Consider the following 13,294-nt stretch of genomic DNA (forward strand, 5'->3'; position numbering starts at 1 on the left):
GTTCCTTTCACATAGTAAAGGCTCAATAAATATCTGGCATTATTAAAATGCTTTCAAAAGTACCAGGCATGGGGGCTCTAAAGACAGTAAAAGTGGGTAAGGTGTTTGCCTTGCATATAGCCCACCTAGTTCAATCCCCAGAACCCCATATGGTCCTCTTGTCCCTGAGTGCAGACCCAAGAGTAAGCCCTGAGCACCATCTGGTGTGGCCCAATCTACCCCTCAAAATAAAAAAAAAATTATAAAAGTATTTGCCTTAAAAAAATTGTCAGGTCTAAAAAAAATCTTTAATAAATATTTTTTAATTACTATCTCCACCCCAACCACCTCCCCTCTACTAAAAGAAAAAACCAGAAAGGAGAAAGGCAGGTAGAAAAAGCTAACTCTTAGAAAAGTCACATTTACCAGGAAAAGGAATAATTTTCAGGGAAATTTGGGTCTCCTTGAGGACAAGGTTGCCAAGCAAGATCTGCCCTAAGGAGGTCACACTTGGCTTTAGAAGCTGCCCCAACCCTAACACTGAAAACAGTAAAGAGGGCAAAAACCAGTTCATCTTGGGCCAGGATGACAGTTATGAAAGGAAAAGAATGAACATTTTCTGGCAACAGAAAAGGAAGCTCTTGGGCTGAGTGAGTCTCTGATTATAAGAAATTGACTTGCTATGTCCTCTTTGGCCCAATCTTTCCTTTCCTCCTGTCACATCATTTGGAGATTCAGAATCTGGCAGAGTTCACATAAGCTCACTCAGCTCAGAGACTAAACATCAAGCTAATTAGCAGATTCATAATTGACTGCTCCAGATATATGGGGACTGCAAGATCAGCTCCTCCAGAAAATATGCCTACTGTGCATTGAGAAAATTCTCCACAAAGTCATCACCACAACTTCATGAAGCTACGGGTCTATATAGCTAGAAGACTAGAAGTTCTACCATTCTGCAAAGGCTTCCAGATTGGTCAGAGAAGTATCACTGCCTGGGCACCTCCTCTGGGGTAGTAGGTTACATGGAGTATTCCAGAATATTCTTATAAGCACTGAGCAAAAAGTCCCACGGCTGTCTTCCCACTCAAATTAAGATGCTGCTAAATTAGATCCTGAACAAGAGTATACTGTAGGAAGTCCCTTGGAATCCATCTTTAGCCAGCAACAGATTAAAATCTCAGTCACGTGCAACCTTTAAACACAAAATATCATGTCTATGGCTATCTTTACAGAGGCCTTGGATTTAAAGTATGAGTCAATAAAACAAGAGAGGAAAATCAAAGCCCACCTCTCTGTGACTTTCCAGAGATCACACTCATCACATACACTCTTAAGAGATACTTTAGGAGTAAGGTTCACACGTACAAAATCTTGCCAACATAGAAAATGAGGCTGCTGATGAGTTCCCTAGAGCTCTATCTTGTTTCATCCTTGTATTTTGGTTTGGTTTGATTTGGTTTTGAGTCATACCCAGTGGTGCTCAGGGATTACTCTTGGCTCTGTGCTCAGGGATTACTTCTGGCAGATTAGGAAAACCATATCTTGTGTCAGGGATTGTACCTGGGTTAGCCACATGCAAGACAAGCACCTTACTTGCTGTACTATTGTTCCAGCCTTGTCCATGTATTTTTGACTCGAACAAACAAAATTTATAAAAAGAAAAATGAAAACATCAGTATTTAAGTTAAATTAACAGTGATTTTTGTTTCAATGTTTTTTATTGTGATTTAGTAAGATGATTATAATAGCACTAATTTGTATGGTTTTAGTTAACAGTCACCATCATCAAAGTCCCTAAGACTCCACCACTATTCCTGTTTCACCCGAATTTACTCCCTCCTTCTCTTCTCCCTTATTGCTTAATATTCTGTCTTGCATTCAAAGGACTAAAGTTTGTCCTTATTACAGATTGTTCATTCAATATACAGTATTTCTCTATGTACCACAGATGAGTGACAGTCATATCAAAGGACTTCGTTCATCTCTCTAGCTTTGAAGTCAATTACTGAAAGTTCCTCGCCAACTGATTTTCAGATTTTTCTTTCATGTATGTACACTAAAAATTAACAATTTTCAGAGATAAGCTTAATAATTCATACTAGAATTTGCAATTTATACAACTGTGTGATGCTTTAGAAGTATTATATGAAAGACAGTATTGACATTCATAGAAATCACTTTGAGAAAAGGCACCATTAATACCTGGTGTGTTTTGCCTGCAGACCATTTGAGAGGAGTGAATGGTGAGCTGACCTTCTTCCTTGCCTGGTTTTGCCCCTGACAGGAAGTTGGGCTAGTTGCTTATCCTGCCCATTTGAAAAGAGTTGGGAGAACTCTTTGGGAGACCTGTAGATGGTAATATGCCTGTGGGACTTAATATGCTTGCTAGCTCATGTTCAGATCTAATATGGTGGATATGCTTTCTGTTTTACTGGGATTTGCTTTGGTTTTTGGATGCTGACACTACATTCAGAGGCAAGTCTCTTATGCCAACCAGATGGTGAGCTGGTATGACTCGTGCATTCACACACTCCTGCTACAAGCACCTGAAAAATGAGATATAAGTATGCTTTTAAGGGCAGAGCTGACACTGCAGTAAATAAGAGGAAATTACCAGATGCCAGAAATAAAGCTAAAACTGAAAACAATAAGTAAACAGAGAATCAACTGAGCAGCTACCATGAAGGTAAAAGGAATGAAGTGGGGAAGCAGAAGCTGTAAGGGTAGCAAGAAGTAGGACAAGAATTGATTCAGGAGAAATAATGGTTTGAAATTTCAAATAGCACAGAGGGACAAGAGACAAAGCCAGTGGGTCTCCCTAGCATAGGAGGTTGTTGCCTCAAGTGAGACTTCTTCAAAGGCCCTGAGCACAGGGAAAAGAGGTTGAAAAGCATTTACCCACCAGTTTGGGTCCCTTATTAATTTCTATCTCACCTCGAGACAGAACAAAAATCTTTTGCCAAAGTTAAAGATCTCTGGAACATTTACAGTGCACAGTTATGTACCTGCACAGTCCAGAAATGTGCAACCTGAGAAATTAACATCGAAAGTCAGTCTTAGGCCAGTGATGGCATGGAGAAAACTAGAGCAAAATTCCTACAGCCTTACTTCAGATAATTCCCAAAGAAACTCAAAAAAGCAGGTCTATAAATTTATATTATAAACCATACATACAGGAGGAATCTAAAAGACAAAATAATCAAGAATGTTTAAAAAGAGAGAAAAACAGATCTCAGATGCTAAAATATTTTCTCAAAATTTATAATTTTTTAAATATCAAAACAAAGCCAGTAATCACAGATTTCTTACAAATCTAAGAATAGGATTTGTTTCTTAATCAAATCAAGGGAACATGCCAAGCAGCCTAAAGGTAACATCATTCCTAGTGACATGTTCTCTTTCAGGTCAGGAAAGAAACAAGAAAAATCATCATTACTCCCTACATTCAACATCCTGTTGAGGAAAGTGGGCAAATTTTCTGTAAAGGGCTTGAGAGCGGATACTTTTTACAGGGTAAACTAAACAGACTATGTTATAACTCTGCCATAATAATACAAAAGGAATCAAAAGGAATCATAGAAAAATATGGGTGAGTCTGTGTTTCAATAAAACTCTACTTATGAACACAGGTGGTCTTATAGAAATACAAGAAAGATACATAAACTCACTATGAGTTTGTGATTAAAAAAAAATAGATACTAATTGGCACTCATCCTTAGTTCTTATCCCAGAGCTTATAACACCCTTGGGATTTCCTGAGTAACAGAGGTAAGAGGAGAGTCTTACATTATTTACAGTAAATCCCTTGCCACCATACCTGAGGTTATGCTGGTAAGTAATTACTCTTGAAATATGGCACTGGTTATGCAAGAGGAGGGGAGAGAGGCTGGAAATAGAGTTCAATCATCAGTAGTCAATGATGTAATCAATCCTGTTATATAATTATCATGAGGCTGGGGTGAGTGCTTCAGTGGTAGAGCTCCCGCCCAACATGTGCAAGGTCTTGGGGTCAGCTCACAAGAACCACTGAGTTTTTGTGGTTGTCATCTGGCACTCCTGGGTGTCAATCTGGTGGCCCCCTAGTTATGAGGGCAGCACCAGCAGGAAAATTCTTAGAGCACTGCTGTTTGTTGTGTGTGATCTCCTGTAAGAAAAATACACTGGTACATGAGGGGTTCTGAAGAACTTTGGGGAGGTGAATACATGGAGATACTGGGAGAGTGACATGCCTACATAGGACAAGAAAAACCTATGAAATCCCTCTCCCACCCACCCCGATCCTCCAGACTTTACTCTACGCATTTTCTCCACTTGGCAGTTTCTATTATTATCATTCATGATAAGAGGATCAGAGTAAAGTGCTTCCCTGAGATCTGTGATCCATCCTAGCAAGCTGTTGAATCCAAGGAGAAATCAAAGGAGCCTTAAAAGTAAGATCTATTCCCATACTTGGGCTTGGCTGACCTCTAAAGTGGGTTGGAGGAGATCTTGAGAGATGGAGACTTTACCATGTAGGGTCTCACTACCTCCAGATTGTTAGTGCCAGACTTGAATTGAGGTGTAGGCACCCATTTGGCAACCACAGAAAATTGGAGATTTGAAATGTGGGCAAAATCCACACATGGGGTGTCAGAAGTGGTGAGTATAGAAACAGTTTTCCTTTAGTCTGACAACTTGGAAAAGATGTCATTATCAAAAGATTTTATCTGTCTGCATAAGAAATGCCAGCATATCTACAGATAAGGCATGAACATTAATGAGAACTCTCCAAAATCTACAAAAATAAACTTAGAAAGTATCTTAGCTATAATAGGGAAAGACGAGAGAAAGATGCTGTTCAGAACAGCAATATGGTCTATGAAATGCTCAGAAAACAAAATTATGTTTGTTTGTTTGTTTGCTTGCTTGTTTTTTAAAGCTGGGGAAATAAATTATAAAATTCTTTTGAGAGATGTATTCTAGAACTAATTAAATATACCTCTGCCAACTTTGGAGATAAGAAGACTTAGCATCCTGTGATGTCACATGTTCACAAGATATTTGTAAAACATACGGTCAGTTTCCAACAAAAGAAAAGCAAGATTTCCACGTGCCTCAAATATTTTTGGCTAAATTGGATTATAACCTGACCTCCAAGCCCAGAGTAATTCAAATAGAGTGGAGCTGACCTATGTAGACAAACTTCCTATCCACATAGAACAAAAAGCCATGAAACACATCCACAGATGCTAGAACTTCTTCACTAAATCTTATTGAAAAGATTTAAAGAATAGAATAAGACAACTGGGTAACAACCCATATGGAAAAAGATAAATGGAGATTCCAGCCCATGCTACTCCTAAAATCAATTCTAGATTGGAATTTTCTTTGAAGAAATTCAAAGGACTTAAAAATTTTTATGGTACTAGGTTATTAACTAGGGTTTTATCAACAAAATACCAAAAAGCTCACATTACAGAGGAGATGTTGATAACTGTGACATATTACAGTTTAGCAATTTGGAAATCATGAGACCCAAACATAAACAAACAAAATTAAATAGGTGTACATCAAAAGGACTGGGGATGAGCAGTACGAAATGGAAACTAGGAACATTAGTGCAAGGAAGTTAACACTACTGGTAGGATCAATGCTGGAACATTGTATGCCTAAAACTCAGCTGTAAATAACTCTGCAAATCATGGTGCTTGAATAAAATGAAACATGTAAAACCATAAGCCATGAACTGGGAAAAGGTATTTGCAGTCCATCTAACTGGCAAACAAAAATTGCATCTAAAATTTAAAAAAAAAAAACAAAACTTTTCAATCACCTGGAAGTGCTCAAGGTTAACTCCTGGCTATGTGCTCAGGGATCATTCCTGGATATACCTGGGGGACTATATGTGGTGACAGGGATCAAACACCAGTTGACTCCATGCAAGGCAAGTGCCTTCCCTACTTAATGTACTATCACTCCAGTCCCGGCAGCTAGAATTTAAATGATTGCTATAATCAATAATTTTAAAGCTTGCACAAGATTTTGGGGATGGCGGAGGGCAGTTAGGACAGAGAAGGGACTACTATAACAGTAATAGTTGGAAATGATCACTCTAGACAAGAATTGAGTGTTGAAAGTAGATAAAGGAATATACGTGATAAACTTTCTGTATTGCAAACCATAATGCCCAAAAGGAAAGAGAGAGAAAGAGAGAGATAACGGAGAAAAAGAAAAGTGCCCAAGTATCTCCCATAGAAGCAGGCTTTGGGAGCGGGGTGGTGGGAGGGAAAGAAAACTGCTGATGGGAAATATACACTGGTGAAGGGATGGGTGGTGGAACATTGTATGACTGAAACCCGATCATAAGCAACTTCGTAACAGTGTATCTTACTTGATTCAATTTTAAAAATTAAATAAAAATAAATATATAAATGAAGGCAATGGCAGCAGAAAAACTGGCAAAGTACTTAAATGGGCAATTTATAAAAGAGGAAAGTTGGAGGACCTGTAAGCAGATAAAGAGATGCTCAATCACACTAGTAAGCAAGCAAACAAATTAAAACGAAGACACAAAACAATACCAATAGGGATAGGAAAAAATTAAAAATCTGATAAACCAGAGGATATAGGGAAACAGAAACTGCTAATGAGACCATAATTACAATTGCTTTAGAGAACAATTTGAAATAATGACTAAATTGAAGATGTGCATATTCTAGAACCTACCAATTCTTCCTCCAGGAATTTGCTTTAAACTATCTCTAGCTTACATCCCAAGCAGATATCCCTGTTAATATTTCCTGTAGCACTATTTGTAATGGCAAAAGGCAAAAGCAGCTTGATTCTCTCTTAGATAAATGGATGAATTAGTTGAAATAAAAGTAAAAGTAAAAGTAAAGTAAAGGCCCTCCCGTTGATCTTCGATTTGCTCGAGCGGGCCCAGTAATATCTCCATTGGAGACTGTTGTTACTGTGTTTGGCATATCGAATACGTCACGGGTAGCTTGCCAGGCTCTGCCGTGCAGGCGAGATACTCTCGGTAGCTTGCTGGGCTCTCCGAGAGGGGCGGAGGAATTGAACTCAGGTCGGCCATGTTGGCTGCGTGCAAGGCAAACGCCCTACCACTGTGCTATCGCTCTACTGAAATACTACAGATTGATTAAAAAATAAGTCAATATGAGAAGGGAAGAGGCAAGTGAAAGGAGTCAACTGAATGGTGGATGGACCAAGACCTTTGGAGAGAGACATGATATGGCATATGTATTTGTCATGTTATGAAGCTATACTCCTGAAATTTACATAGTATTGCAAACCCAGTCATACTGTAATTTTTTAAAACTCTGGAGCCTGAGAGATAGTATGGTAGATAAGGCAGCATGCAGCTGACCCACTGGCACCACCTGTGGGGAATCCCTGAGAGCAGAGCCAGGTGTGAGCCCTGATCACAATTAAGTGTGACCCAAAATCCAAAGAAGAAAATAAATCAACATAGATAAATCTCAAAAACAATGTCCAAGGGATACATAGAATTTAATATAATTGATATAAATTTCAAACACTCCCTCCAGAATGCAATATTTTAAAGGGGGAGGAGGGTGCCGAGATCAATTTTGGCCGCAAAGTTTAGGGAGGAGATGGAAAGAAATATTGGGGGAAGAGGGAGAAAAGAGACAGATGAGAAGCTACAGGAGTACAAAGATGTGTTAAGGAATGATAGAGCCAAATATTCAAACCACAGAGTCAAAAACACTCTTGATTTCAGTACCAAGAGAACCAAACTTTAACAATTGAACTTAGAAAGGCGCCTGTGAAGAGGGCAGCTGGCAGGGGTTGGAGGGTTGGGGGATATAGGAAGGAACCTGGGAGACTCAGTGGAGGGAAGTTGACTCTGCTGGTGGGATTGATGCTGCAATATTATATTTGTAAAACTCAACTGTGAATAACTTTGTAAATCGAGGTGTTTTAATTAAAAAAATTTAATAATCACATACACACAAAACCTCAAAAACACTCCCTCCAAAAGGCAACTTGAACAAATCTGACCATAGCACAAGGGAGATGGGGAGATGGTTATGGGGCAGGCTACCATTTCTTAAAAAAAAAATACTTCCTCTCAAAATTAGAACAGGTGAGAAGTGAAAGATAAACCTGAGCCAATACAAACAGCAAAACATTAGCATCTATTTAACATCAGTGTCCAGAACATGCCTCTTATGATGTTCCACAGTGTTCTGTAGGCTTGAAATATTTTATAGTTTGAAACATTATTTGTAGAAGAAATCACATACAGAAAAGCACGTGCAGGACATAAATATAAGATGTCTAAAATCTTATTTGTCTGGGACACAACCCGTCCTTTCTGGCCCTAGCACAACCTCAGTTGTTGCATTCAATGCCATTGATTCCTTTTTCCTAGAGAAATCAAAGCCTCCTACAAAGAATAAATATGTCAGACTTGAAAACAGTCGCAAGAATGTGCAATAGACTCTGAAGGCAAGTTAAAAAGAAGGATTCCGGAAATGTTTGGGGCAATAGCAACATCAATGAAATCATCAAAGCATTACATTCATCCCAAGGTCATTACTTTGAAGAGAATAAAATCCATTCATATTGTAAGTCTGATTTTTTTAAAAAAAATTCAACAGCATTAACTAAAATTATTCCTCCCATGTCTTCCAACATTACCCAAAAAAGGAGGTCAATGCCCCCTTACTAGGAATGCCCTAGAATGGATAAGAGTGGCAGCCTTCTGAATGATACCACATCCTTACAAGAAGCATGTCGCTCAATTGAGAGCCCATCAGGTGTGTGGAAGGTGTGCAGAAATCATTACAGACCCTCAGCATCATCCAAGGAGGGATTTTTGGCATTTTGTTCAGAAAATGGGAAACTTGTTAACCAAACACCGAAACCCACAGACCATCAGAAAGGAAACACTATTTTCACAGTGAAATCAGCTCCAGCAGCTGCAATAAGGACAGAACACACACAAGGGAGCAGCAGAGGAATCAAAGAACCTGACCAGCATAGAGTGAGACACTCACACAGAGCAATAGTAATAAAGCCACCTGCTTTATTTCTGAATCTGCCTGCCCTCAAGTCTTTAAAGACCAAGAGGAAAAGCTGAAAGGCCCCGGCCCATTCAGCAGACAAGAATCCATTGTCAGTTCATCATACAAAGCCTTGATTATGTTCCCAACCTACACTGCTTTGCACTCAAAGCAGAGACAGGTTCTTGAATATTTACTCATTCCATGAATCTTTACTTAGTGCATACTATGGCCTAGTAGTGGACTGGTATGTAAATAGAAAACTGAGAGAGTTACATCCCTACCCTCGTCAAGTATAAAAGTTAAATACATTGTGCACAAACAAATGACAAATTTCTCCCAAGGTTTTAACCATTATTTGTCAGTATATGAATCTGTCTGCAAAAACATTTTTACTGGGCTGGGAAAATAAGTCAAACGGTTGCAGTGTGTGCTTAGTATGCATAGTTCAATCCTTGGTACTACATAGTGCCCCAGGTACAGCTAGTAAATCATGAGACACAATCACAGTAGTGGCTGCTGGGGCCCCTGAGTAGTGCTTGAGCAGCATCCCTGCACCCCCCCAAAAAAACCCCTAAAACTAAAAAAAAAAAAAAGAAAAATTCCTATTTACCTTTAAAATATACAAGATTTCACAGCATCCCTATCAATTACCATATTGCCAAGTTTATGGCTCCTGGATGCTAGAATTGATAAAATGTATTCAATATGTAATACACCCTATTGAAGATGATTACCATGGTTTATTTTATAGGAGCAATTTGATAACTTATCAAATTGTTATCTGGCTTAGTTCGGGAGGTTCATCTACTAGGATAAAAGTTACTTAGATTTATTGTTTGCCTACTCTATGCCAAGTGCTATTAAGTATTTTCCACTTGTTAACTCCTTTAACCCTCACAACAAGCCAGCAATGTAAGCATCACATTTGCCTCCAATTTATACATGAGAGCAAATGAGACAGAGTTTTACCACTTGCCTAAAGGCACAACCATAAATGGCTAGAACTACAGTTCAAATTCCAATCTGAGATATTTACCCTTACACAAAATTAATCCTAAAACAAACAAGAAAAAGATGGAGTCAAAACCTTCGCTCCTAAAGGAAAGAACATATTTTAGTAGTTTCTACTAAGTAAACATCATGACCCCATAAAATATGATTAATCATATGTTTTTATGCAACAGCTGAAAGAGAAAAACCAGATGGGACAAAAATCTAAAAAATGACTGAGAAGATAACTCAAAAGTTTGGAGCATATGCTTCTTATGCGTAAGACCCAAAGTTCAATTCCCAACACAGTCTCCCAAGAACCAGTGGGTAGAATTTGTAGTCGCCAAGGTAAAGCTGGGTCCCCCAAGCATAACCACTGAGCAGCACTGCATGCTGGGCACAAGAGTATCCACAAACTGAACCATGGGGCTGCATAGCCAGAGTATCACTGAGAATGGCCCCATGTTCACCTGAGCACTGCTCAGGAGGTTCAAACAAAGTAAACTGAAAGAGTCTAAAAATCTAGAAGCACATGTTTAGGTATCTAAATATATCATCAGTGAGGAGGTGTGTTTGGGCCAGACCTGGCAGTGCTCAGAGGCTCGCTCTGTGATTAGGGGTTGATCTTGGTGGTATTAGGGGTTTAACCAGGGTTGGCTGCAGGCAAGGCAAGTACTTAATCACTGCACTTTCTCTCTTTTCTCTCTGTCTCTCCCACTTTGGATGATACTTGATATTAGAATTGAAATTTATCTTTCTTCTATTTTCACATAATAAAACCACTAAAATATATGAGAAAAATGTTTAGTGTCAAAAGACATGTTCATGACATGCTTTAAGGTGAAAATCACGATAAAATTTATATTATTTTCATATTTAAATTATAATTTATGTGTATGCACTTCACTTTTGATTAAATTATTTCTTGGATTAAATTACTTTTAATGAAACTTATAAAGAACCCAAAGATACTTATTACAAAATACTATTGAAGCTTTATCTTCCCATTAAAGGCATCTTAGTCTGAGTTATATCTTTCTACATGTCTATTTCAAAATAGTATCCAGAGAAAGAGACCATATAAAACAAAAGAAAGCTCATTTGTCTGAATTTTTGTCAAGATATCATATGGTAGAGTAAGAAGCAAGACTCAATAGATAAATATTAATATATTATAAGGCCTGGAAGCACTTGGTAATTAATTTTTCAGCAGGAAGAAGGTTTTATTCCATTGGTAAGAACAAATGTCATCACCAAGGGTGGGGGTGTGAGGGAAATGAGAGAGAGAGATAGAGGGAATGAGAATTAGGGGCCTAAAATGTGAGAAAGAGAAGAAGCATGGCCATACATCCGTTCGTATAAACACGGACCTCATCAGAAAAGGAAGACGGCAGCATCTGAATGCTATCAGACAAACTGCTCTCACTGAGTCTGTCCCTCTCAGACAAAAGAGAGGAAGGCAAACCTGCCTTATAAAACGAGTTCAGGGTCTTGATTTTTGCTAGCAAAGAAAGCAGAAGGACTATAACATTCACAGGCAAAAGTACCTACCCGTTCTACAAATATTTCTTTAGCACGTAGATTCACACACTAAAGCGAATCCTGGAAAGAGAGAAATGACTAATGAATGGCTTCCTGTCTTGGTTAACCATTTGTGAGATATATACTCCAGTGACTTGACATAACAAATACTTATTATCTTGAGATTCCTGGGATTTTTCCTTTTTTTTTTTTCCAAGCCGGGTAGTGGGGAGTAAAACAAGTTTATCTGTAAAACAGGTGGAGAAAAAGAGAGATACATATTCCATAAAAAGAGAGAACAACGGCTTTTCCAGAGTAGGAAGGAAGGAAGGAAGGAAGGAAGGAAGGAAGGAAGGAAGGAAGGAAGGAAGCAAGCAAGCAAGCAAGCAAGCAAGCAAGCAGGAGGTTCTGGCAGGAGACCTCTCTATGGAGTATCCTCGAGAAAGTTCACAGGTTTGGTGATCATTAGGAGGATTCATAGCACTTGAATATAATGTTCTTCATGACAGCTTTGGGGTTGGAGCAATAGCACAGCAGGCAGGGCGTTCGCCTTACAAGCAGCCAACATGGCCGACCCGAGTTCGATTCCTCCGCCCCTCTCGGAGAGCCCGGCAAGCTACCGAGAGTATTCGATATGCCAGACACAGTAACAACAAAGTCTCCAATGGAGACGTTACTGGGCCCGCTCGAGCAAATCGACAATCAACGGGAGGGCCTTTACCTTTACCTTTACTATGACAGCTTTATTAGAGCAAAAGGATATAAGGGGGGTGGGGGAATCAGCAAAGGAAAAATGTGCATCAATAAAGTCTGAGAAACAGACCCAAGCTTCCAAGAGTTTCTCTCCCCTTGTAGTTGTGCAGGATGGGATGAATTCCACTGGCACAGTGTTCTGACAACAATAGGTGAAATATCAAGCAGGAAAGCTCATTAGATACCCTGTGCCTGGGTTGTTCATGCAGGCACTCTCTGCCTAACCGAACTCACAGTTAAGACTCCCAAACAGAAATCAGTTTTGGCCATAAATAACTTTGCTTGCACACTTAAGGCACACCCACTCTCCTATCATCAGAGACATGAATCCTCCCTCAGTTTGCCTTCCCAGATGCCAACTAAGAACCAATCTTGCAAGCAAGTCTTTCTGAGGACAGCTTCTCAGACCTGCATTGTGAATTCCTTTCCACACAGTATCTCCCAAAGCTGCAATCAAGCTGTCTGCTCAAGTCTGTTGTGATTGTTCTTGGTTGTTTTTTTGTTTAGGGGCCACACCCAACTGGTCTATGGGATTACTTCTGGCTCTGTACTCATCACTCCATCACTCCTAGCTAGCAGGCAGGATTCATAGGAGCTGCTCAGGGTTAAGAGCAGATTGGACGCATATAAGAAAAGAGATAGTAGACTGTACTCTCCCTCAGGCCCCATTTCAGCTGAAGTCTTGACTGGCAAGGGAGGGAAGACTAGCAAGAAAGCTATAACCCCAAAGTTTCTCCCATATAAGGGTCTCCCCATCAAATTATCTCAATGTTCCCAGCTATTCTATCACTGCAAGCTTCCTTCCCACAAGTATTCTTTCTGCATAACTGATTGGCCAGAAGTCAAGTTTGCTGCAAAATGGAACAAACTGACTGACAGTTGGTTTCTTGTCTCCATTGACACTGTAAGAAACCAACTCTTATTTAAACTGATGTGTTATCATTTTCTAGTATGCAATCTGTTTTTACACTCTGATTTCACACTCCCAGTGAGTTTTATTACCATAAAAATGGCCC

General features: G+C 39.3%; 1 protein-coding gene across 9 annotated transcripts in view; it reads right to left on the bottom strand.

Annotated features, from left to right (window-relative positions):
* RGS6 (regulator of G protein signaling 6) overlaps positions 1-13,294 on the bottom strand; it is a 570,853-nt gene that overhangs the window by 484,554 nt on the left and 73,005 nt on the right. The gene's annotated exons all lie outside the window — the stretch shown is intronic.

Source organism: Sorex fumeus, unplaced genomic scaffold (assembly GCF_029834395.1).
Source record: "Sorex fumeus unplaced genomic scaffold, SorFum_2.1 ptg000098l, whole genome shotgun sequence".
NCBI classification, from domain to species: domain Eukaryota; kingdom Metazoa; phylum Chordata; class Mammalia; order Eulipotyphla; family Soricidae; genus Sorex; species Sorex fumeus.